We start from the raw sequence: 27,995 nt of genomic DNA, 5'->3' as shown, positions 1-27,995 counted from the left end.
TTATGTTTTACAGGAGTATGTTGAACTGCGTTAACGCATTCGAACAGCATCTGCCAGTTACCGAACAAGCTGGTCTGGTTGTGGCGGAAGAGAAAACCCAGCACGACTCATGTAAGAATAATTTAGTAGCAAAGTAATCTGTATTGTTTTTGCATTCTAAATTGTGAATTGGATTGTTGACTTTACACATGACTTGATGTTGCTCTTGCATCCTAGTGCAACTGTTAAATTAGAATGTTTGTTTTAAAGAAAAAAATATTAAGAGAAAATAAATAAAATCTTACGGTAAATGCAGAAAGTAACAAAAATATTTCATATTATTTTTCTTGTGATGTACCTTCACGCAGTAATAATATTTTTTAATTGAACTACTCCTTAGTTTAACTTTCAAAATTTGTTTTTCCCCTCTATATTTTGCAAACATTTAAAAGACAAAGTTTCATAAAAATATTTGACCTTTTAAAATTAAACAAGAGTTCTTTTTTATTAGTTTGTTTTGTGTTTTGTAGTAGTACAATGTTATTTTTAACTCACTTTTGTGGGCGAGAAGACCCCATAGATGATTTTAAAACAGAAATATTTTTTCACTTATTACTATTAGCATGATTATAATGACTTAGTAGAAGAACAAAAAGGGAACCAAAACGGGTTTTTTTAAATTCAGTCAATAATTGACATGGTGATCTATCTTGCTAAGGGAACATATTTTACTTCTTTATTTGGAACCTTTTTTTAAAATGTCTTTTTTCAAGCAAACCAATAATGATATATAAACCAAATTTTTCTTATATCCTAAAACACGTAAGCCAAAACCTTACGACTTTGTTATTTTGAACAACTTTGCCCGATTAAACACAGCATGAAAGGCTTGCAACTCCTTTGAATGATATTCAAAGGAGGTGTATTATTGGAGTAAGGTGTATTAATTCGTGAAACCAGGAACCACTCCACCGCACTCCAATGCTCCAGACCATCTTTTCCCCCTACAGCACTCTTATCAGCCAAGTGCTTGTCGCATAGGAGTCCTGGGAACAATAACTCCAACACGATATCCTAATACGATTAATGCAGGTTAGCGTGAGGCGCTTTTTTTCTGCTTTCTCTTTTGACAAATCTTCGAACTGAAATTGCTACTCAGGTCTTAAGTCTGCACTCTGGGCTACGCGCACTTCGGCGACTCGGTGCTCGAGAATGTGGGCCCTTTGTGTCCGGTTTTTGAAGTTTTGTTAATTTTTTTGAATGGATTTAGCCTTTTGTTTGTGTTTTGTAACTACTTTCCACTCAGCCAAGTGCCAATTTAAGTTTAAAATGAAGTGGCGGATCAATGCCTCATTCTTTGTCACATTCCCATACAGACATTACGGTTTAATGTGTTAAAACAATTTTAAACAACGCTCTAAAACGTCGTTGTGTTGTTTTCTGTCGATTGGGAACAAATGCTGCACTTAATTGGAATAGATCTTTCTAATTGGCAAATATTCATGCAAATGTTCAGTAAATGTACAGTTTTGTTAAATATTTAATTCCTCTTCTATCTCATTGGTGTTTGGTTGTATTTTTTGGGACAACTATCGAATTTTTGTTTAGCACCATTTGTGACTGTACAACTGTTCTTATTATCATAATACTACAGATTAAACATAATATTGTCTGCGATATAGAGTCCGAATTATATTTAACGGTCATTGCTGTACTAGGACAGTACTTTTTTAACAAATTCAAAATCCATTGTAAAAGTACCTTCACTCTAACCACTTTGATATATAACCAAGGTTTATTGTTTTTTGATCTATTTGTGTTAATTGCTCTTTGTCCTATTAGCTATATACATACCAGATGAATGAAGAACCAGTATAGCAATACCAACATACAAAAAGGGACCAAAAACCAACCCAATTAAAGATTAATAACGCTGCTCTAGTCTACAATAAAATAAAATCTTGTTAAAAAAATTAACTAACACAGCAGGAGTATCAGAAGAACAACAAGGGTTCAAGACTAATAGATCTACAACCGACGCAATCTTCATATTACGACCACTAGCAGATAGAGAAGTTCATATTTTTTACCAAACCCCTTTTCCTGTGGTTTGTAGATCTCACAAAAGTGTTTGACAGAGTCCAACTGAAAGGCGTAAATAAAAACAAAACATGGACTGGCCGAAAAAATAAACGTGCCGAATGTCTTTAACATGATGATGGACAAGATCGTAATGGGAAACAGAGCTTTGAGTATCGTCTACTATGCGGATGATGCAATAATTCTAGCAAAAAATGAAGATGACCTCCATCGTCTACTTTACAGATTCGATATGACAACACACAAGTTAAACATGTTAATATCCCACGAAAAGATCCAGTCAATCGTTATAGCCAAGAGCCCCATCAGATATAAACTAATGATTAACGAATAAATTATACAACAAGTCATGGATTTCAAATATTTCAGAACAGATATATTGTATGATATATATACTGTAGAAGAAGTGAAAAAATATGTCAACAAGTCAGCCCGAATATTGAGATACTTGAGGGATATTATATGGAGGAACAAATATATGAGCGTAGAGAGCAAAATCCGAATATGTAAAGCATGTGTAAAGCCAGTACTAACATAGGTAGCGGAAATAAGAGCTGAAACGTCGGTCGCTTACAAAAAGATTGATGAGAACTACAGAATTTAAATTAAGAAGCATAAGAAAAATTTTTCTCAGAGACAGGATGTAGTGAGATAAAAACGAAGTCGACGCAATAAATGGAGAGATCATGTTAACAGAATAGCCCAGGATAAATTGCGAAATGGACAAAAACACATTAACCTGATACAAAATGACCACTAAGAAGATCCCCAAAGAGGTGTTAGGACAGCTGGACATGAACATCGCAAGATCTAGGATAAATAATAATATTGTAATAAACTTGACCAGGTCCTACAAGAAGAAGAAAAAAACAACTTAAGTTTTGCCGAAGATATAGTCGTAATAGCTGATGATCTTTGAATGACAACAGAGATTGTACGAACTCGTGGTTACAGAAAATAGAGGTTTAAATATAAACATCTCGAAAACAAAAATATTGACAAATTTGGTACCCAATCAAAACATTAGTATTGGTGGACAATAAATAGATCTCGTAGATAAATATTAGAAAATTAAAATTGGCAGAGATAATCAGATACTGAAAAGAAAAATTGATCAAACTGATAAAAATGAGCTGCCTATATGCCGGAAAAGAAAGAAAAGTGTTTGATCAATGCGTTCTATTAGTGCCGACCTACGGAGCAAAAATAGTTATCTTAACAAAAATTTCAGCTACAAAATTAAGAGTCACACAGAGAAGAATGCTACAACCCATATTAGGAACAACTCTGCGAGACAAATTAAAAAATGAAGATATCAGAAAAAGAACCGGTGACTGACACCATCGAAAGGATAACCATACTAAAATAGAGATGGGCATTACACATAGCTAGAATGACAGATGGGCGATGGACATAGAAATTGTTAAAATGGAAACAAAGAGAAGTGTCCTTTTTTTAATTAAAAAAAGAATAAAAATAAAATTAGTACCTTACTGTATAGGTGGTTGACATACAATTTTATCTTGAAAAATCTGTATAAAGGTAGTTCCACACGCAAAGGGAAAACCTAGGTGAACCTAAAAAGATGAGAGTCTTCACGCACTACGAAATATACAAAGGCTGGCTTTAAGGCTTTCCAGATAATGTGTTCGCGTAATGGCGTCAATGGATGATGTTCTTGCTGTTGTCAATTTGGTGTAAGCTATCGAAAGTAAACTTATTAAAATAACCGAGGTTCAGTCCGAAAGATTGACACAATTATTTGCTGATGAGTTAATTCCTTTTGATTATGTTTTGCACGGGCTATGATTGTAAAATAAAACTGCATCTAACAACTCAGCTAGTACAACTAACTGTTAACGAAGTGTTTTTTTTTTTTTTTCGTGGCGTATGAAGGTTTAAAAATGTTTTAGCTTAATCCGAAATATTGTTACTTTCTCCATAACTATTAAATATATTTAACTTTTGAACAAAATTTTAAAATTAAATAATTACAAAGATTCAAATACAAGCAATACAAAAAATATATAATTAGTAAAAATACAATACTATTAATAAATGACTGGCAGTGTTTTTGGCATCTGCTTCCTTATTCGCCATCTTCTTTAGGAAGATTGAAAAATATCAAACTGTTATAAAGAACTTTATAGAACTACATTTAAGAACGATTTTCTAGTTTTAATTTGTTGAGCTCCAAATTGTAATAACCCCACATATTGCCAGTATTTTTTTGCAATTTTCGAAAGTTCAGAACGTTTGCTCGAACAAACAAATTCAAGTAGAAATGTTCAGGTCTAACAAGGCGGTATATTATCAATTCTATTATTTAACGCTTACTCTGAGAAAATCGGACTGCAAGGTATGGATCAGAAATAGCAGGGATTAAAGTAGATGGGTTTTTTTAGTGAAAATATTAGATATGCTAATTCATCATCTTCTTTGGCTCGACAATCCTCTGTGGATCCTGGCCTGCTTTAAGATTAGGTGCCATTCTGTTCAGTTTCTGGCAACGTGATGCCATATTCCGATCTCTAGTATCCCTAAGTTGGTCTCAACTCTATCTAAACACCTAATTCGCGGTAGGCCTCTGCTTCTTCTTTCTATAGGTGTTGCTGTCGTTAGCTTTTTATCAATCATGTTATTATGTCATCTAAGTCGCTGTATTTGATACGTTAATGAACGTTACGATATGTAGTTCATTAAAGAGTTGGTATAATTTGAAATATTTAATCTTTTACGTCACTGCCCTTAATCGTTTGTAGCTCCAAATATTTTGTGGAGTATCTTACGCTCGAATATTCCCAGAAGTCTTTCATCCTTCTGCGTTATGTGAAATTGTTTTTGGAGTCCAAAGTATGCCCTATTTGTAAGGTTTATTCGTCTTTTAATGTCTTTACTTGTTTTATTTGTAGTAGTCACTAGTCAGCCAAGGTATGCGAAGCTGTCAACACGTTCAAAGATACGACTTCCAAATGCTGATTCCCGTTCCTCATTTGCTACAGGATTTTTAGTAACCAGCATGTACTTGGTTTTTTCTTCCTTGATGACTATAACGACCTATTTCGCCACCGTTTCAAATTCTAGGAAATATTGCTCAACATCTCGCTTGCCTCGGCCTATGTCAATGTCATCAGCGTATGCTAAGATTTGTATCGATCTATTGTAAATAGTACGAAACGGATTGGGAACACCAGAGGCTCTTTTTGCTTTAAATTTGTTAACGCAACGATGCAGAGACATGAATGTAGAGGTATATGCATGTTTTATTGACAATCGAAAAGCATTTGACTGCGTTAACCATCAAAAAATGATCGAAATTCTGAGAACAACTGGAGTTGACGAACAAGACTTGCGAATTATCTCAGAACTATACTGGCACCAAACAGCAACAATTGAAATAGAGCACACAACATCCGAAGATATACAAATCCGACGACGAATGAGACAAGGTTGCGTCTTATCACCACTACTGTTTAATTTATATTCGGAGTCTATATTCAGAGAAGCATTAGACGAGGTCCAAGGCGGAATTAAGATTAACGGAATCAGCATAGACAACATCAGATATGCTGATGATACCGTCTTAATAGCAAGCAACGCACAAGAACTACAAAATATAATAAATGCGGTAGTTCACCACAGCGAAATGTTCGGTTTAAATCTAAACGTTTCCAAAACTAAAACTTTAGTATTTTTAGAGACACCAATAAACGTACAGGTGTATGCCAAGGGTCAAATAATAGAACAGGTAAATTCCATAAAATACTTGGGAGCAAATATTAATAGTCAGTGTAATCCAAAAAAAGAAATCCTATTAAGAATCTAACAAAACAAGCAAGGAAAACATTCATAAGCATGAAAACATTTTTTACAAGATCAGACCTTAGTCTACAGCTTAGAATCCGAATGATCAGATGCTACGTTTTTTCTGTCTTACTGTATGGCTGTGAAAGTTGGACAATGGACTCTGAAATAAAAAAAAAGAATAGATGCCTTTGAGATGTATATATACAGAAGAATGCTGAGAATTTCATGGGTACAAAGAGTTACTAATGTTGAGGTACTTCGTCGCATGTGTAAACAAAAAGAATTACTAAGAACAATCAAAGAGAGGAAAATGCAATATTTGGGTCATGTGTTGAGAGGCGAAAGATACGAATTACTTCAAGTTGTACTGGAAGGAAAAGTACAGGGCAAACGATCAGTAGGGAGACCTATAAGATCATCCGCAGAAATCTTTTGCGCAGCAGTTTCCAAAACTACAATTGCCATTTGGATCGCCAACCTTCGAAAGGACACGGCGTCGTGAGAAGAAGATTGTAAATAGTACCGCCATCTCTAATTCGTGTGTCTCGGACTGTCTTTTCTAAGGCAATGTTAAATAGAAGGCAAACCAGGGCATCCTCTTGTCTGAGTCCATTTTTTATCTCAAAGGATCGAGAAGTTTCTTCCTGTATGCTAAAGCTGACTTTTAAGTTAGACATTGTCATTCTCGTTAATCGGATAAGTTTTTCCGGTATGCCAAACTCACAAATTTGTTGGTATAAATGATAGATATGCTAATTACACCGAAATAATAGCGAATATTTGGAGAATATAAAAAAAATAATGAATAAAATATTAAAACACAGTGGAGAAAAGGGACTCTTCTCTAAATTAAAAATAGTAAGCTTTTGGAAAATAGTAAGAACAATAACACTAACGAAATCCTATTCTTAGGTAGATAAACCTGAAAATAAAATTGAAAAAAAAAACATACCAAGTTTAGAACAATGAAGAAGGTTCTTTGTAGCAGAGATTTTGAGATAAGCCCAAAAAATACAATTGACTGCATGTTACTTATACAATGTTCCATACTATGGAGTTGAATCGTGAACATTGAATCAAACTACTTTGATATGTGGAGGTATAAAAGTATTCTGAAGATCGCATGGGTATTAGATCACTCATGGTGAATGAAGAAAAATGTTGATATTACATTAAAAAAAAATAAAGATACAGTTTTCCGGACATATATAGCGTGGAGAAAAATACGGCATCTTGCGGTTCAAATTTAAGGCCAAATAGAGGACGGAAGTAACATAGAAAGAAGACGAATATCTTGGTTGAAACATGAAAACGTTGAAAACCAAAGAGAAGGATATGGTTACAGCTTAAAACAACTCTTTAGAGCACTTGTTTTGAGAGATAGAGCGGCCATGATGACTACCAACCTCCGTAACAGAAATGGTATTTAAAAAAGAAAAAAAAAATCACGAGAAGGTGAACGTTATTAATAAGAGTTTATGACGAATTCGTCGATGTAGATAAAATTTTATTTTAAAAGAGCTTGTTTCGGCTTGAACAAAAGTAATAATTTCAGCAGTTGAATGAATGCATTGATTATTGATTATATTGTGAAAATTTGTACGGAGTAGAGGCATGCACGCTCTCTGAAGCTTCTTTAGGAAAGCTCGAAGCCTTGGAGATGTGGTGTTACAGGCGCATCTTACGAATTTAATGGGTGGATCGTGTGACTAATATTTAGTTTCTACGTCGAATGGGCAAGGAATGCGAGATCAATAACACAATTAAAGAGCGCAAATTAGAATATCTTGAAGATGTTATAAGAAATAAACACAGATATGGCTTATTGCAACTCATTCTTCAGGGAAAGGTATTTGGAAAGAGAGGACCTGTTTGGAAACAGAATGATAATCTACTAGCTTTATTTTAACATCTAGTCTCAATTGATCTTTAACTAACCACGTCAACATTTTTTAGGTTAAATTTAACTACTTCTAAATGTGCCTATCTTCTAGAGATGTTGGCGACCACATTGACCCATCTTATTCTATTCACAGCAGCTCGAAATAGATCTATTGACGTTAGACCAGCCCACTTCTTAAGATTGGCCACCCAGAATGTACGTTTACGTCCAGGGCCTCTCTTACCCTCAATATTGTCTTGTAGAATCAACTGTAGACGTCGGTATTTATTATTACGCATGATGTGGCCGAAGTAAGCCAATTTTCTGTTTTTTATGGTGTTAATAATTTCTTTGTCTTTTCTTAGCCTCTGGAGAATAGTTATGTTACTTGTGTGGTAACATACTTATATAAGACCCTCAACATACGTCCGTAGCACCACATTTTAAGTGTCTCTAATCGTTTTATGGCATCTTGTGTAAGGCTCCAGCTTTCTACTCCATAGAGGAGGACACTTAAAGATAAGTTGCAGGGAATCTTCCTAAAGCTGTTGAAAGAGCTTCTGGCTTTTTCAATACGAGTTTTTATTTCGTAGCTATGATCACAAGTATCCTTAATATTGCAGTCCAAATAGCATACCTTTTCCACTCTTTCTAACGGTGTATCGCCTATTGTAATTTGGGCGTTTTTGTTGGAGTTCTTACTAATGATCAATATTTTTGTCTTCTTACAATTTAGTTTTAGGCCGTATTTGTAAATTTAGCACATTTTAACAAATTTTTATAATTAGCATATTTTTATAACTTATGGATTGAATACATAAGAGCACCAGTTTATTGATGAAGCATTTACTCTTTATATCATAATAGTTCAAAAAGTAATTCATGTTTTATGAATGACAAATGATCTCTCTTTATATTCGAAGAAATTCTAGAAGTTTTAAAATTAGATTAGATTAGGCAAACAAATATTATTTTAACATGGTTAATCAAATGAAGGGGGGAAAAGATACAACCATCTTATTTAAGAGACCGATATTTAAGTTTCTAACTTAAGCTATAATTACAATTTCATTGTAAACTTGCAACGTTTTCCCATGGATGTTTGAATCTTTGTAAAATAAATGCTTTTTGTTTTATAACAAAAATTCTCAGTAGAAAAATGTTTAAAATTTGTATGTATGTATTAAATTCGAATGTATTTCGTTTAATTTATTATAAGTAGTATCTGCATTATTTACTTTGCCTTAAAGTTTATTGGCTTATTTGAAGTTATTAAATCATTTAAAGGGCATTTACTACTTTTTCGTGAATAATGTGATTTAAAAGAATATTTTTGAACATATTTTCTAAACCAAAATAAAATTTTAAACTCGTTTACATCGATTACCTGTATCTAATTTGTTAATACTGATACTGGATGAGTACACAGTGAAATAGCTGGTAAACTAACCAGAAGAGAATAAACTACAAAATACTTCGGTTCCGAGCTGGCCGTAGGAGTTTCAAAAAGCAACGTCCGCCATCGAAAAAAAAGTGAATTCTAACACAATATACTAGAACACATCACTTATTGGGAAAGTATACCCTGACAAGCACATGGTAAAATGTATTGGATCGACTTGAGCTGAAAGAACTGAAGTACTGAGAAAAACATATGAAATCAATTCAGAATCATAACAAGCTTCCTTACTGGACATGTGCTATTCAATCGACACCTGCACACAATGGGGCTGTTTCATGAAGACTCAAGTTGCAAAATTTGTAGTGGAGAATCTGAAACAGTCAACTCTATCTTACATGACTGCGAAGCATTAGATCGTAGGCGGAAAATACGATTTGGAGACTATCAAGTCACTCTAAAAACATGTAGTACCGACTCCACTGGATCTGTACAAAGATTCCAGAATTCTGGAATGGGTATCATGTATACATGGAAGATGTTAAATATGCAATTCACTGCAGTAATAATATTAACAATATTGTATGCTGTGCTACTTTCCACGTCCAGATGCGTGCGAAAATTTTTGGGAGATACACCTACGTACCAAGTCATCTAGGGCTCAATAACATGGAAAGAGTCCCACCAGAGCTTAATCCTTTTAATACCTTAGGTATCTGGGATAAGTGAATATTCTCCTTAGAGGAAGTGTGAGCCGTATGGCTAAATCTTGTATGGCATGTTTGCCTAAAGAGATTCTTTCGGATTGTTCTGGCGTCAATTGTATCTTTAACCCTGTTCCAGGTAACTAGTGTCGATGCACACTAATTCAGGGGCTGATATCTCTATGTGCTCTCCTTGAGTTACCGGAAATTTTATTTCAGGCGTATTTCAGATCGCTTAGGTGTGTGGTTAACGTCCATTGTATCCCTCTTGTGCCGAAGTTTAGTATGTAGAGAACATAATCTACAGCTATGTTAAAAAGAAACGGAGAAAGCACGCATCTCTGTCTGACTCCAGTAAGTATGTCAAATTCGTCGCTGTTGATTCCAGTGTGTCACACTGCATTTCGCCTCAGTGTATAGTGAAAATTATTTTATGCGAGATGTTTCTTAGCTCTAAAATCTTTCATAAATCAGCATGAGATAAAAGCCTGTCAAAAGCACGCTCGAAGTCAACAAATGCTCTTTCCATCTCCCTACTTGGTCATTTGTTGTAGTAAGTAATTCGCCTGTCTTGGATCTTACAATGTTTAAACAGTTGAGCCCATTTTTTGTTAGTCGTCTAGTAATTTGGTATAGCTCTCTAGTTGTGTTGTGTTGTGCAGCTGTTTTAGCTTATTTTGCCAGGTCTTCAGTTTACCTTCTTTTATCTCTTCTTGCATTTCTTTTAACTGCTTTATACACTGTTTCATATTCTTGTTGTCGGTTCGCTCTTTCTTCTACAGTTCTTGCTTTCAAATATCAAACTCTTTCTTTCAAAACAAATATCTTTCTTTTGCTGTTTTCTTTCCTCGATAAGATTTCAAATTTCATCTGACATCCATTCTTTTTTATGTTTCTCTTTTTTACCAGTTTGTCTTCAGCTATTTCTGTCAAAACATCTGCCAAATCTTCCCAGCTATTTACTTCACGTTCTCTTGTTTTGAGTTGGAGTTTCTCCCTAAACATGTATCGTCCTGGAGCCATTTTTAATTTGTCTAGAATGTATGTTGGTCTGTTGGTGTTTCGCATGATTTTGTTTTTTGCCATCTTGATTTTAATGGTACCGTTTACTAGATGATGGTCACTTGCGAGGTCTGCTCCTCTTTTATTACGTACATCAAGAAGAGATGATCTCCATCTTTTTGATATGGCGATGTGGTCTATTTGATTTTCTCTTATAGGACCTGGTGCAGTCCATGTAACCTTGTGGATATTTTTATGTGGGAAGATGGTTCCACCAATAACTAAGCTATGATTGGAACAAAAATTGAACAAAAAAAAACGGTAGATTAGATCGTTTATTTTCTGCAGGACGGTGTATGGTATATTGATTAAATTGATAAGCAAAACATCAAAAATTGTAACAAAAAAGGTTGATATTAAAATATGGAACCGAAATACAGATATTTAGCTCAAAAATACAAAATAAAATTTATATGGATTAAATAATAAAAAAGTTAAATAAAGAACTGATTAAATAAACGAAGCGCAAAGGCAATCTTATGGATATGCAAATATTGATAGTATTATTGCTGATACTGCAAAATTTAAGTACTACCTGTAGCATATTTCTAAAAATAGAAACCTGCAAGCTGCAAGCAAGCAAATCAAGCTGCATATTATGGCGACCATGCAAGATCTAAGAGAAAATAAAAAAAGAAAAAATTGAAGAAAACAGTTTCAAAGAGGATGAATATCTGAAAAAGAAATCAGAATTAGATACAGTAGAAATGTTGATAGATATCCACACAATTTCATACACAGTGTGTATGTAAAGTATGGAATAAATTCGATATTTCCTAAATGAAAAACCTTTTTAAAAAAATCTAAAACACGTCGATTTTTAAATTTAATGTTCTACATTTTACAATAAAATTTCATTATACAAGGTGATACACATTACAGGGATGACATCATCGGCTATTTTTTTAAATGTAACACCCTGTATTTTAGGACATTTTTAGATCGATAAAAATGAGCTGATTTCAAAAAAGTATAATACTCGGGTCTAATGGATATAATTTGAAAGATATGCGCTTAGAAAATAAATTATTTATTATCAATTGCAAAAAAGTAGTCTACTTCTAGTTTTTGGTAAACTGTAATTATTTTCAGTAACTTTCAATAACAATTAAGTAGTAAAATAATTGTATTAATTCGTAAATGTTCTCTTTATTGCTTAGAATTAATTTTAAGTAGAAATGAATTTGAGTGTAAAGCAAAGAATTGAAATACTCATGATGATTTGGTATGCAGACAAATTACGAACTCAGATGGAAGGGTGTAATTTATTTAATGATAAATATCCACAAATACCCATCACGCAGTCAACAGTAAGTAAGATTGAAAAGAAATTTCGAGAAACTGGTACGGTTGAAAATGCACGCTAATCAGGTCGTTCCTCTGTAAATTATGTTACATTAGATGTTCTATTTGCTTTTGAAGGATGCGCACACTTCTGTTCGTAAGGTTAGTAGTGATTTCGATGTTTGCAAAATAACAGTACACAAAGTACGTAACAGTAAGTAAAGTAAGTAAAATGCACAGTTGTACAGAAATTAAACGATGATGATCCAGGTAAAAGAATACAATTTTGCAAAATAATAATGGATAACAGCTACCGAAACGCTCTCTTAGTTCAAAATATTATTTTTTCTGATGAGGCTACATTCAAATTAAATGGCGAGGTCAACCGTCAGCATTGTAAATACTGGGCAAAAGAAAACTCCAACTGGATTCGGGAACATCATACACAATACCCGCAAAAGGTAAACGTATGGGCTGGCATTGTAAGAAATAAGATCATTTGACCCAACTATTTCAAAGGTAATTTAAAAGGGGCCAGCATACCTTCAGTATTTAAGTGGGTATCTCGTCACTTAAAATATACGTCCAAGAAGCATTGAGGAATTGGAGAAATAAATGTAGATTTATGGGCATCGAAGTGGGACAAGAAACTCTGTATACATTGTTGTCTGCAGATGATCAGGTGGTGGTTGCAACCGATGAGGAAGATATAAATTATATGAATCGAAAATTATTTGAGGAATATGCCAAATGGGGGCTTACTGTTAACATAAGCAAAACAGAATATTTAAAAATTGGAGGAAATACCACAGATCTGAGGCTTGAAAACAGTATCGATCGTTCCTTTGGCCGAGTCAGTCGTTAATTTCGTTAAAGGCCGAGCCGGTTCCTAATTACTTGGTGTTTGGTTTTAACTTTTTACATATAAGACAATAATTAAAAAGTGTAAACTGATAATTAATACGAAATAATATCGGTCCCCGATGGGGGACAAAAATAAACAAGAGACGTCTTTGATGACGACAGATACTGACATGAATAACAGTGATTTAAGTGTTAATAATATTAATAATAAATCTAGTGAGGATAGTGATGTCCAGAAAACAGCGAAGCAGTTGGAACCGAAAACAATCAATCTCCTCTCAGATAAGTACAACGTGCAAAATATTTGGGTATATATAGAAAGTACCGACAATAACAATTTAGGTAGATTGCATCCAATGACTGTTGGTCATATTCTTTTTAAAAAATTTAATCTTAAAAGCATTCTTGAAATTAAAAGTATAGGCCGAAACCGGATTAAAGTGTTATTAAAATCACTTCTAGAGGCAAATAATTTAGTAAAACATCCTCTACTGAAATCAGAAAATTTAAGAGCATTTATACCGAACCATTTACTAGAAATTAAAGGGTTAATAAGAGACGTGGATACTCGTTATGATATCAACTATCTCATGGAAAATATCGAATCAGACTCACGCGTTACTAACATATATAGGGTAAATAGAAAAGTCCAAAAAGAAGACAAAACAGTCGAATTTGTACCTAAAAAATCTATTGTCGTTACTTTTGAGGGGAATATTTTACCAAATCGCGTAGCTTTTAATCGAGTTTTTTTTTCGGTTGAACAATTTGTAGGTAGAATAACCCAGTGTTACAAATGTTTGAGATATGGGCATGTATCTAAACAATGTAACAGTACTCAGGAAAGGTGTATAAATTGCGGTGAGATTAAAGATGATAAACACAATTGTGATAAAAATTTGATTTTTTGTATACACTGTAAAAGCAGAGATCACGTATCCATCTCAAAAAAGTGTCCCTCTTATGACAATCAAAAAAAAATTAAAAATATAATGATAGAGCAAAAAACCTCATTTAAGGAAGCCAAAGAAATATCTGAGAATTCCGTATCCAGTTTAGTAAGCCACAATTCCTTTTCACCGCTAACAAATTATGACAAACATTTTCCAGAACTTCCTAACAACGATCGTATATTGTTATCTCATCCAAATCGTAATCAAATCTCTACAAATTTCAATGGCAATCAAAATAATTCCTTTTCCCAACAAACTCATGCGAGGGATAGACCTCCAACCAAAAAAAGAGAAAATCAAACTCTCCCACTATCCAATCACCTGTTCAAAAACCATTATTTCCATTCACCTTTGGACCTTCACAACCTTTGACAATAAATTCAAATAAACCAAACTACTCTAGTTTGGAAATCAAAAAAAGCAGTATAGCTAGCAATTTATCAATTTTTATCATGGACTTTATTAATAAAATAATTTCAAGTAACAACAGACAACCTGTTGATATTAACGTAATTACAAGTAGTATAGAACAAGTATTGGAGGATACTTTGAAAAACCAATAAAATTCAATCCTAAAACACGCAATTTAAATATAATGCAATGGAATGCACGTTCTGCTATAGCTAACAAAAATAGTCTGGTACAATTTGTTTTTGATAAAAATATCGACATTGCGCTTATAAGCGAAACTTGGTTTAAAAAAAATCAACAATATAGTTTTAGTGGTTACAATATAATACGCAATGACAGAAACGATGGCTATACTGGTGTGGCAATTTTAGTACACAAATCTCTTCAATTTGTGGAACATAAGATCAATATAAATTACAATGAAGATATTTTAGTGTGTGCTGTACAAGTTAAATATGGAACTTTATCTTTAAATTTTGTATCTATTTATAAACCTCCAAAAATACAAACAATATATGAAGATTGGGTAAAAATTTTTGAACAGTTTGATGGGCCTTTAATTATAGGTGGTGATTTTAATGCACACCACTCTATATGGGGCTGTCATAATAATGATACCACAGGATCACAACTAATAAATGTCGCAGATGATTTAAATTTAACTGTTTTAAACAATGGAGAACCTACGATTTTAAGACGTCCTGATCAACGGGATTCAGCTGTTGATGTAACCTTTTGTTCACCTGAACTAGTTAACAAAACATCTTGGAATGTCATCTCTGATACCCTAGGATCAAATCACTATGTCATTTCTATAGAATTAATTTTTGCAATTAATGAAAATGAAATATCTCCTAAAAATAAATGGAATATTAAAAAAGCCAATTGGGCGTTATATACCTCGACGATTCAGATTTTGCACGATACGAACAACAGTCACTCGGATAATCTAACTGAACAGTACTCCTCCTTCATTAATAATATAAATACGGCCGCAGAAGCAGCTATACCCCAATATAAACCTTATAAATGTAAACGGCACTCACCCCCTTGGTGGAATATTGATTGTGACAATATTATCAAACAACGAAAATTAGCCTTAATAAATTACAAAAAAAACACTAATTTTGAAAATTACCTTCAATACCAGGAGATCTCGGCTAGAACCAAAAAAAACATTAAAAAATATAGCAAAGAAACATTGGATTGAATGGGTCTCTTCCCTGAATAAAAATACACCAGCTACAACTCTTTGGAATCAAGCTAGAAAAATTTACAGAAAACCAATATCAAAAATAAAATCTTTCGATCAAAAATGGATGGATGACTTTCTTATTAAAGTTGCACCACCAACTGCGAACCCTCAAAAATCCAGCTACATAGATTCAACCCCATCTGAAAAAAATCATTTTTTACTAAAACCTTTCACTTACAATGAACTAATTTTCGCTATAAATGATCGTAAAGATAATTGTCCAGGATACGATCATATCAAATACTCCATGCTTATTAACCTCCCAGAAGTAGCAAAACATTTTCTATTAGACTTTTTAAATCGAATCATTCAAGACAATTCTGAGGTAGATTTTTTTAAAGACATCATTGTTATTCCGATTCTAAAGCCTGCAAAAGATCCAAATTCAGCAGAATCTTATCGACCCATTTCTCTCTTTTCTTGTGTATTTAAAACTTTGGAACGAATGTTAAAACATAGACTAGAATGGTGGGTCCATACCAAAAAATTACTACCAAATAATCAGTTTGGATACAAACGAGGATGTGGAACTTTAGATGCACTAGCTACACTTGTAACGGACATACAGAGTAACTTTTCTTCTTCTTCTTCTCGTGCCACTCCTAGCGGAGATTGGAAATCATCATGGCCACTGCGACTTTGTTAGCAGCGCGCCTAAAAAGTTCAATCGAACTACACCCGAACCATTCACGTAGATTACGAAGCCACGATATTTTTCTTCTTCCCACACTTCTTTTGCCCTTAATTTTGCCCTGCATGATATTTCTTAAAAGTTCGTACTTTTCACCTCTCACAATGTGCCCCAAGTATTCCATCTTTCTAGTTTTTATCTCATTTAGAATTTCGCATCTTTTGTCTAAAGTTTGGAGTACTTGCGTGTTAGTGACGCGGTCCATCCATGATATTCTGAGAATGCGCCTATAGCACCACATCTCGAAAGCTTCGATGTTTTTTGTGGTCAACTGTTTTAGTGTCCAAGCCTCTACTCCATACAACAGGGTAGAAAAGACATAACACCGCAGCATTCGTATTCGTAACTTTATATTGATATCACGATTGCAAAAGAGTTTGCGCATTCTATTAAAGACTGATCTAGCGATTTCTATTCTACATCTAATCTCTTTTGTTTGATCAGTATCGTCTGTGATCCAAGCACCTAGATATTTATAACAGGACACACGCTCAATCGTTGTATTGTCTATTACAAGATTAGCTCTGATGTTCTTTGATTTCGTGATTACCATAAATTTAGTTTTTTTCAAATTAATTTTCAAGCCGTAACTGTTACAGTATATATTGAGACTTTGAACGAGATGTTGTAGTTCTACTAGCGTTCCCGTTAGGAGAACCGTATCGTCAGCATACCTTATATTGTTGATCGTCTCACCATTTATTATCAGACCAAGATCTTCTTCCTCGAGTGCTTGTTCACAAATAGCTTCACTATACAGATTAAATAAAAGTGGCGACAAGATGCATCCCTGCCGGACTCCTCGACGGATTTGAATTTCTTCTGTTAGCCTACCCTCAACCTTCACATTTGCTGTTTGATTCCAATATAGGTTGCATATAATTCGAATATCTCGGCTGTCTATATTTTTCTTTATTAGAATTTGTCTTAGTGGTTCATGTTGTACTTTGTCAAAGGCCTTTTCGAAATCAATAAAGCAGGTGTAAATTTCTTGGTTCATGTCTAAGCATCTCTGTGAGAGAACGTTCATTGCAAACAGAGCCTCCCTTGTACCCAGCCCTTTTCTGAATCCCATCTGAGTGTTACTGATGTCTACGTCTAATTTCCTATAGATCCTATTATGGATTATTTTCAGGAACAGTTTTAGAGCATGACTCATCAAGGCTATCGTACGATATTCGCTGCATTCCCTTGTATTTGCCTTTTTTTGGCAGTAGTATAAAGGTCGAACGGAGCCATTCCCTAGGTATTATTCCAGTTCTATATATTGTGTTAAATAGATCTAGGAGTATTTTAATAGATTCATCGTCCATAAGTTTGAGCAGTTCTACGGGAATTTCATCAGGACCGGGGGCCTTACCACTTTTCGCTTGTTTGATTGCATAATCTATTTCTTCTCTGATTATATCAGGCCCTGTATCATCTGTATATTCGTTTGAGATTTCTTGTCTATCTTTGTCATCAAAAAGTTGTGATATGTATTCTGTCCATCGATTCATTTTTTGTTGTAAATCTGTTATGACTAAACCATCTGTATCTTTGATCTGTCCTGTCTGTGTTGTTCTTCTCCTTCCTGTCATTTCTTTAATCTTTTTGTGTACATTAAAAAAGTCATATTTGCGCTCCAGTTGTTCCAACTCCTGGCATTGCTCACTTAGCCATCTTTCTCTAGCTTCTCTTATTTTATTTTTTATCAGTTTATCTGTTTCTTTGTATCTTATCGGATTTGTTTTGTGTACCCTTCTTTCACACATCAACTGTAGTATTTCCTCATTCATCCATTCTTTATGTTTCCTTTCTTTCGGTGTTAAATTTTCTCTCCCTGCCAGCATTACGGCATGTTTAATATTCTCCCATTTTTGGTCTATGTTATCAGTATTTCTATTCAGTTTCTCTATATTTTGTAAATTTTCTTTGATGTTCACTATTGTTTTCTCTTTTATATGTTGTTCACTCAGTCTTCTCACGTCAATTTGTTTCTGTATGTGTTTTTGAATGATCTTTAGTTTTATTCTTAATGTGACTACTACAGGATTGTGATCCGAGCCTATATCTGCTCCTGGGTAGGTTTTAGCTGAGAGTATAGAGTTGCGGAATCTTTGTCTAACAAGGACAAAGTCAATTTGATTTCTGACTACTCTACCTTTGGTGTCACTCGGAGATTTCCATGTGTACAGTCGTCTGTTAGGTAACTTGAAAAGAGTGTTAGCAACTACTAACTCCTCCGCTTGACAAAATTGTACCATACGGTCTCCTCGTTCGTTTCGTTCTCCTAATCCATAGTCACCCACGTAACCATCCACACATCCATGTCCAATTTTGGCATTAAAATCGCCCATTACTACTGTAGTGTGATGTTTCTTCATTGATTTTAGAATTTGTTCCAGATCGTAGTAGAAACTTTCAATTTCATCATCATCTTTATCAGCTGTAGGAGCATATACTTGTATAATATTTATAATTTGTTTATTTGACTGAAGTTGTAGTGCCATTATTCTATCAGAGAAGGGAGTAAAGCTTGTTACACAGTTACTGATTTTCTTTGATACCAAGACAGCGACACCGTAACGATGAGTTGAACTGATGGTGCCTGAATAATAAAGTGTTCCACTATTATTCGTGCATTTTCCTGATCCTGGCCACTGTACATCACTTATACCTAGGACATCAATTTTAAGGTTTTCCATTTCAAGGGCTACATTAGTTAATTTACCTGCTGCAAAGAGGCTTCTTACATTCCACGTCGCTATTCTTAACATCTTAAGGTGATTGACATTACTTACACAGGGATTTCGCTGGTTCACGACCTGAGAGGCCCTATGGTCTGTCTGTGGTTTTCCTCTCCTGCCGGATCTTGGGTTCCGAGGTCCATGATCAGTAACATGAGTGATTGATGTGACATTTGCCATCATGATTATACTAGGGAATCTTAAAGATCATTAATACAGTGGTTTCCCGTTGCCTTCTGTATCCTTACGCCGTTGACCATTCCTTGATTCATCCGCCTTCGAGACAGATTTCTCTGTCTCAGGACAAAAGAGTGCCCTACCACTTACTCACTCTTCCGCCCGAAGCCGTTGGTAGGTAAGTGGGGGATTGCTTATACCGGCAATCGCTCGGTGGAATTGTCGCCATATCTAGCTACCCTCACTTAGTTTAGCCTGCAGACCAATGCAGTTGCCCGGGGTGTGGCACGTGGAGCCATAAGTGAGAGTTAGTTGTCTTATGAGGACCAGTTATCAAGAACCATCTCCCGTCTATGACGCTCGATGTGGTCGTTCCGATAAAAGGTGCTACCTCTATAACACAACTCTACACCCCAGTAACTTTTCTAGAAATAACTATTTGCCTACTTTATCTCTAGATATAGAAGGTGCTTATGACAGTGTGTGTTTACCTCGATTAAAAGACAAAATGATCAATCAATTTCAAATACCCACAAATCTGGCACAAACCATAATTAATTTCTACACTAATAGACGCTTATACGTTAGAAACTATAAAAATGAATTTCTTGGACCACGTTATAATAGTTGGGGATTACCTCAGGGATCAGTCTTAAGCCCTTTTCTTTTTAATCTGTATACTGCCGATTTTCATAGTCTTAATATACCAAGTATCACTTACAAAACAATCCAATATGCTGATGACTTCCTAGTCTATACAGAAAGGAGTAAATATGAACCTTCCCTTACAATTTTAAGAAAATTACATGAACATTTCTCAAACTGGTTTTGTAAAAATGGTTTTAAATTTATCCACTAATAAATCAAACGTGTGCATTTTTTCACGACATAATATTCCAAACATAAATACTATTTTATTAAATGGCCAAAGTTTAAATTTCTGTAAGTCAATAAAATATCTAGGTATGTTCCTAGATCAAAAGTTAACATGGAAAGTACACATCGAGTATATGCTTGACAAAAGCAATAAAGGTCTCAATTTTTTAAAATCAATTTCTAAAACTTGGTGGGGTGCTGACGTAGAAACAGCTTTGCTTTTTTACAAATCTTATATCAGATCCATTCTGGACTATGGATGTATACTTTATGGATCAGCAAGTAAACAAATTTTAAATAAAATTGATGTATTTCAACGGACTGTTCTACGTACTTGTATGGGAGCAATGAAGTCTACTCCAATAGCTCCTTTGCATGTTGAAGCTTTAGAACCTCCTTTAAATTTTAGACGGGATTATCTAAGTGAAAAATTTGTAGTGAAAATTTCATATATCAACAATTCTTTATATTCTGGCATAAGCTCGCTAAATACTGAGGATCTAACAAACAGTTACTGGATTCATAAAAATTCACCAACCCTTTGCACGGCCTTTAGAGCCACGTGTAACAATAAGTATACCAACAGTATTAGCAACCTTGAGATTAACGACTATTTCGCATTTTTTAATGAAGCTGATATACACATACCAACATATTATAGTATTCCATCATTAGATTCATGCATCTTAAATTCTTACATAAAAAAATGGCCCATGGCAACTGTAATCTATACAGATGCATCCAAAACATCGGAAGGGACCGGATGTGCTTTCTACATTCCATCCAAGTCAATAGAAAAAATGTTCAAACCACCACTCAATTGCTCAATTTTTAGTGCTGAAGCTGTTGCAATTCTTGAAGCCTTGAAATATTTCGACAGTTTAAACAATAATGCAGTTTTAATAATATCTGATTCATTATCAGTCTTATTATCTCTCAAAAATACAAAGTTACCCAAATATAATTCTAATCCTTTTATTTACCAAATTAAGAACATACTTGTTAACCTTAAAAATAAAAATAAAACTACGAATTTTATTTGGGTAAAGGCTCATGTTGGTATAAAACATAATGAGCATGTTGATTACATTGCAAAAGCTGCAATAACCTCGACAGCGGAAATTTTACCAGATGAGAGAATTTGTGTTCCTGATGCTTTTCTCATCTCTAAAAGAAATCAAACAGATCGTTGGAATACCGCCTGGCAAACTTTTTGCGACCACTCAACAACACAATACGTGCATATACAACCACACATCCCTAAGTCCAGATGGTTTAAGAATTTCAATACCGCTCGTAAATATACAACAACTTTAATAAGATTGAGATTTGGGCACGCTTGTTATCCTGTTCATCTTGCACAAATCAAAATATATAATTCAGACTTATGCGAAACTTGTCAAGAACAAGGAGATCTTAACCACATCTTTTTTAAGTGTTCCAAATATCTTCAGCATTCAGGAACTCTTTTAAACAACTTAATAAATAACCTGTTGGCTACTAATAATAAAAAAGTTTATGATTGTTTGATTAAATTTATACATAGTGCAAATGTGTGTCTGTAGTCAATCTCAGCTAAGCTCGTTAACCTTTGTTCTAACCCAATTGTTTATTTACCTTTTTTTCCGTGACCTATTGCTAGTAATGTCTTAAACAAATGTCCTGATGGGTCCCTGGACGAGAAGTGAGTATCCCTGTTTGTTCCTTATATTTGTTTTTTCTTGATATAATTTTCTCTTTTTGTTTGATTCAGTTATAGGGATTTTATGAGGTTTTTTGACTCGAATAGATACACTTTTTGCACTAGCAATTAATAGTATAGATTATACACTTATGTATGTATTCACTGTATAATGTACACTTATGTATGCACTTATGTGTATATGCATACACTTTTTTTTTCCTTAGTATTAATTAAATCAGAATATTGATATTAGTAATTTTTCTTTTATTATATCTCAATATGTAATTGGCTAAATAGCTAAGTGCTAAAGCCACAAAAAAAAAAAAAAAAAAAAAAAAGGAGGCTTGAAAACGCAGTCATAAAAGGCTGCAACCAGTATAAATATCTAGGAAGCATCATATCAGCAGATGGCAGAGTTAAGATAGATGTACAAAACCGAATAACCCAAGGGAAAAAATGCATCCGAATACTGAATTCATTACTGTGGTCTAATAAAATAAAGATGCATACCAAACTTCACGTATACAGAGCAATTGTAGAACCAATTACCACATATGGTGCCGAATGTTGGACGATGACAAAGAATGAACGAGATAAAGTAGACGTTGTGGAAATTGATTATCTTAGAAGGTCATGTCGAGTATCGAGAATGGAAAGAATCAGGAATGAGGAAATACGAAACCGTACAGGAATTAGAGATACTCTTTCAGATAGAATACAAGGAAGGCAATTACAATGGTATGGTCACGTGATGAGAATGGAGGAGGAGCGGTGGCCAAAGAAAGCCTTAATGTATGTTCCGCCAGAAAGAAGGAAAAGGGGAAGACCACCAAATTCCTGGAGAAGAGAAATTACAAAAACAATGCAATCTAGAGGCTTAGAAGAGGGAAATTGGAGAGATAGGAAAAGATGGAGGCTGAAATGCGGGAAGCAGCAATCGCCGTAGGACCCCCGTTATATGATGATGATCTCGTACCTACTTTTGTTAATTTATTCCCCAGTACAATTAATCTTGGAGGTTTTGATAAAAGTTTATAGTTTCAACAGGATGGTGCGCCTTCGCATTATGCTTTAGATGTTCGAAGGTACCTAAACGAAATTTTTCCGAACAGGTGGATTGGAAGACGTAGACATATTGAATGGCCAGCGAGGTCGCCAGACCTCAATCCTTTGGATTATTTTATTTGGGGTCATTTAAAGAATGTTGTTTATAAAACGAAACCTGCAAATATTGGAGACTTAAAAACAAGAATTCGTAAAGAAATAAGCAATATTTCTCAAGAAAGCATAAACAAGGATCTACAATAATTTGTACAACGTTTGGGTTACTGTCAAATACAACAAGGGCTACAATTCGAATATTTAAGATTAAGTCATGTATTAATTACAGGATTACTTTCAAGTTATTTATTATAATTTATTTATAATTTATTAATATTATAAATCAATAAAAATTAATTTTCTAAGCGCATATCTTTCAAATTATATCCGTTAGACTCCCAGTATTATACTTTTTTGGAATCAGCTCATTTTTATTGATCTAAAAATGTCCTTAAATACAGGGTGTTACATTTAAAAAAAGAGCCGATGACGTCATCACTGTAATGTGTATCACCTTGTATAATGAAATTTTATTGTAAAATGTAGAACATTAAACTTAAAAATCGACGTGTTTTAGATTTATTTAAAAAGGCTTTTCATTTAGGAAATATCGAATTTATTCCATACTTTACGGACACACTGTATATTTATGCTTTTCTAACATAATTAAGCTTTTGTGTGATTTTTATTATGTTTTAAGATAAACTTAAAGATAAATTTAAAGATTTAAACAATGTTAAACTGCATACTTAACATTTACTGATAAATAGTTGAAAAATATATATAATTTCAAATGAGTACTTATTTCAAATCAAATACTATTTTATATTAAAAAGTTTTTTCATATAACGCCAGATATAATTTTTTAAATGACATTATTCACACGATTTATCTATTTTTTTAATAATAAACAATAATTCCAAGGTTGGATAATTTACAAAACTAACTACAAACCCAATAGAGTAAATATAATTTTGTAGCAAATAAAATCAGTAAAGGTTGTCAATCATTTTATTTACATATTATTTTCGATAGTTCCAAATCCATTCGAGAGGCCAATGTTCAAAACATCATCATATTCCCTTAGAAGACATTCAGCATACGCCACAGTACCAGGTATACAACTTAACAACCAACAACCAGGCACATTTTAGACACTGTAAATACAACGTGCACCCCAATGTATTAAATATAACAAAACGTGTAAAAGGTCGAAGGCAGGCAGAGCTTTAACCTTTAAAATGTATTTACTCTATAGTAAGTGAGTTTTATTAGCATTATAATCTTATATCTTTGAGTTAAACAATTGCAGATGGTGTCATCATCATCATCATCCAGCTTCAAGAGTCCACTGCTGAACATAGGCCTCTTCCTCATGTTTCCAACCCCGTTTATCTTGCGCCGCTCTTATCCAGTTTTTATCGAGTCTTCTTAAATCGTCAGTCCATCTTGTAGGTGGTCGACCGACGCTTCTCTTGTCTTCCCTTGGCCTCCATTCCAATAATCTCTTTGTCCATCGCCCATCTGTCATTCTGGCTATGTGTCCTGCCCATCTCCATTTTAGTCTGGCTATCTTCTCGATGATGTCAGTCACTCAGGTTCTTCTCCTGATGTCTCCGTTGGTTATTCTGTCTCGCAGAGTTATTCCTAACATGGACCGCTCCATTCTTCTCTGCGTGACTCTCAGTTTGGTAGCTGCTGCTTTTGTTAAGGTAAGTGTTTCTGCTCCGTACGTCAAGACTGGGAGGACGCACTGATCAAATACCTTTCTCTTTAGGCATGTGGGCAGCTCACTTTTTAAAGTTTCTCTCAGTTTTCCAAATGCTGCCCACCCAAGGCCGATTCTTCTCTTCAGTTCATGAGTCTGGTTATCCCTACCAATCATAATTTCATGTCCCAGGTATTTATATCTATCTACGAGTCCTATTTCTTTCCCACCAATACTGATGTTCTGGTTGGGTACCAAATTGGTCATGATTTTTGTTTTCGAGATATTTATATTTAAACCTACACTTTCTGTAGCCACAACGAGTTCCTGTACCATCTCTCTTGCCATACCTAGATCTTCAGCTATTATAAATATATCATCGGCGAAACGTAAGTTGTTTAGATATTCTCCATCTATTTTTATTCCCTTTGTCATCCAATCCAAATTCTTAAAAGCATGTTCTAGCACCGTATTAAAAAGTTTAGGTGACATTGGGTCTCCTTGTCTAACCCCCCGTTCTATTTTTATGCGATTACTGTTAGTATGTAATCTGACAGTGGTTGTTGCCTGCAGGTATATTTTGTATAATAATTTAGTATATCTATAATCTAGCCTGCATTCTTTAAGCACCTGTAATATTTTGCTTAGCTCAACTGTGCCAAAGGCTTTGTGAAAATCGATAAATATTAGAACTAGAGGTTTATTGTATTCCACTGCTTTCTCTATTAGGGTTTTTATACTTTGTAGATGGTCATTTGTTCCGTAACTTTTTCGGAATCCTGCCTGTTCCCTTGGTTGATAGGTCTCTAATTTTCTTTCCATTCTCTTTACTAGTATTCGCGTAAACAACTTATATATATGGCTGAGGAGGCTAATCGGTCTGTAATTCTCTAAATTTGCTTTGTCTCCTGCTTTGTGTAATAGAATCATAGTAGCGTTGTTCCAGTCTGTTGGAATATTGGCGCTGTGAAGGCAGATATTGAAAAGTTGTTTAATTTTTTCAAGTAATACATCCCCTCCAATTTTTAGTGCTTCTGATACTATTCCATCTTCACCCGGGGTTCGATTATTTTTCATTTTCTTCAGGGCTTCTTTGATTTCTGATTTTGTTATATCGAGCATTAAATCTGATCCTTGGTTTAATACCCCAGTTTTTAGTGTAATTGGAGGTTCCGTATTGTTATCTTTTTTTCTTGATCTATATAACTCTGTGTAGAACTCTTCGACTATTCTTAATATTTCATCTCTGTTCGTTGTTTCTTCTCCAGTTCTGTTTCTCAGTTTGTTGTCTGCAGATGGTGTATCGTGAACCAATTAGTTTTAAGGCTACCATATTTAAACTTCTTCTTTTCTTACGGTTCCTATCCGTTCCGGATGTTGGCGATCAGCATAGCTATTCTAACTATAGTTGCAGCTATTCGGAATAGTCCGGTTTTAGACATATTGAACCACTTCCTTTTACACCTAAGCCAAGATATTCTTCTTCTCCCTGGTCTTCTCCTTCCAAATACCTCGCCCTGAAGAATAAGTTGCAATAAGCTAAGTCTGTGTTCATTTCTCATAACATGGCTAGGATATTATAATTTGCTTACTTTGATTGTATTAGTGATCTCGCATTCCTTGCCCATTCTACGTAGGACCTCAATATTAGTCACACGATCCACCAATGAAATTCGTAAGATGCGCCTGTAACACCACATCTCGAAGGCCTCGAGCTTTTCTAAAGAAGCTTCAGAGAGTGTCAATGCCTTTATTCCGTATAATAATGTAGAAAATACGTAGTATCTGATAGATATTTTGGTACTAGGATGTAAATCGTGACTTCTGAAAAGAGACTTCATCTTTACGAACGCTGATCTTGCTTTCCCTATGTGTTGTTTTATTTCAGTAGAGTGGTCCTATTGACTGTTTATATGTTAGTACCAAGATATGTGTAGCTGTTTACCCTGTCAATTGGCTGTTGGTTTACCAAAAGATGTGTTCAGTTATACGTTTACTACTTTCTATAGTTTCTTTCTCTATAATTTAGCCTTGCTTATTATATTGACAGATTATTTACTGGACCTGTAGGCTGTGGCCAGGAAATATTGCTCACTAATATTTCGTTTACTACTGGAATAAATAATAAAGTCGATGCGGCATAGGTCTGAGATATCTTCTGCTTCTTCAAGTTCCGCTCCTATCGGGGATTGGAAATCATTCTGGCAATTATAATTTTGTTATAATTGATGGATTCGACCGTTACTTGATGGAAATTCATTTTATGTAACAATAAAACACTGAAAACTTTGTTTTCAAACTTCCACAACATTTATTTTAAATTCTTATCACTACAGCTGTTTCGGCTGATTGCCTTTCTCAAGTGATCTGTTTTTGGTATGGGTTTACACTTTATAGTCTCTAATGAAATAGGTTGAGGAGGGGAGAACTGTTTGTCTCATGCTGGTCATTCAGAATTATATCTGTGTTTTTTAATTTGTTGATTTCCATATATTCTAACAAAGATAGCTTAAGGCCTTTATTTTGAATGTGAAGAATTTTAAATTCGTCATTAAAAGAATGATTATGATCTAGAAGGTGAAGTGCGTATGTAGAATCTGTTTTTCTATTATTGAAAGCCCTTTTATGTTCTGCTATTCGTTTATTAAAATTTCTACCTGTTTGACCAATGTAAGTTTTTGGGCAGTCGCCACATTTAAGTTTGTACACACCACTGTGTAAGTGTTTTTTATGTTGGCTCTTGTTGTTTTTAATATATTTGCCTAGGTTGTTATTTGTTCTGAAAGCTGGTGTTATTCCTTTCTTTTTTATGTGTTTGGCTATTTTTGTTGATATTTTGCCTGTATATGTAATCGAGCAGAAGGTACTGGGTTTTTTCTCTGGTGGTGGAAATACTAAGTTCAGGGCTTTCTTGTGTAGTTTTTTATTTAACATTTTATTAATTGTTTGTTCGTTGTATCCATTGTTTACTGCTATTTGCTTAATGATATTTAATTCTGTCTCAAAATTGTATTTTGACATAGGAATTGCTGTTAATCTATGTAACATACTATGATAGGCTGCCAGTTTATGTTGTGTGGGATGGGATGATGAATTGTGAATAGTCGTGTCAGTATGGGTAGGTTTATGAAATATGGAGAAGTCATGTTTGATTTTAAGTGTGGTAATTTTTAAGTCTAAAAAATTTATGGATTGATTTTGTTCTGTTTGTATTGTAAATTCAATATGGCTATGAAGAGAATTAATATACGATAAAAATTGGTCGAGTTGCCTGTTAGTTCCTGTGAAACATACCAGTACATCGTCTACGTATCTCCACCAATATAAAA

At 34.2% G+C, this 27,995-nt stretch overlaps 1 long non-coding RNA gene across 1 annotated transcript in view; it reads left to right on the top strand.

Moving 5' to 3' along the window:
- Positions 1–52: 52 nt before the first annotated feature.
- LOC140432638 (uncharacterized) overlaps positions 53–27,995 on the top strand; it is a 36,649-nt gene continuing 8,706 nt past the window's right edge. The window contains exons 1-2 of the long non-coding RNA XR_011949827.1: positions 53–111; positions 23,994–24,074. This is a non-coding gene — a long non-coding RNA (uncharacterized lncRNA). The remainder of the gene's footprint in view (positions 112–23,993; positions 24,075–27,995) is intronic.

Source organism: Diabrotica undecimpunctata, chromosome 1 (assembly GCF_040954645.1).
Source record: "Diabrotica undecimpunctata isolate CICGRU chromosome 1, icDiaUnde3, whole genome shotgun sequence".
Lineage (NCBI taxonomy): Eukaryota > Metazoa > Arthropoda > Insecta > Coleoptera > Chrysomelidae > Diabrotica > Diabrotica undecimpunctata.
Note: the sequence above shows the minus strand (reverse complement) of the source record. Positions and strands in the feature narration are given on the sequence as shown.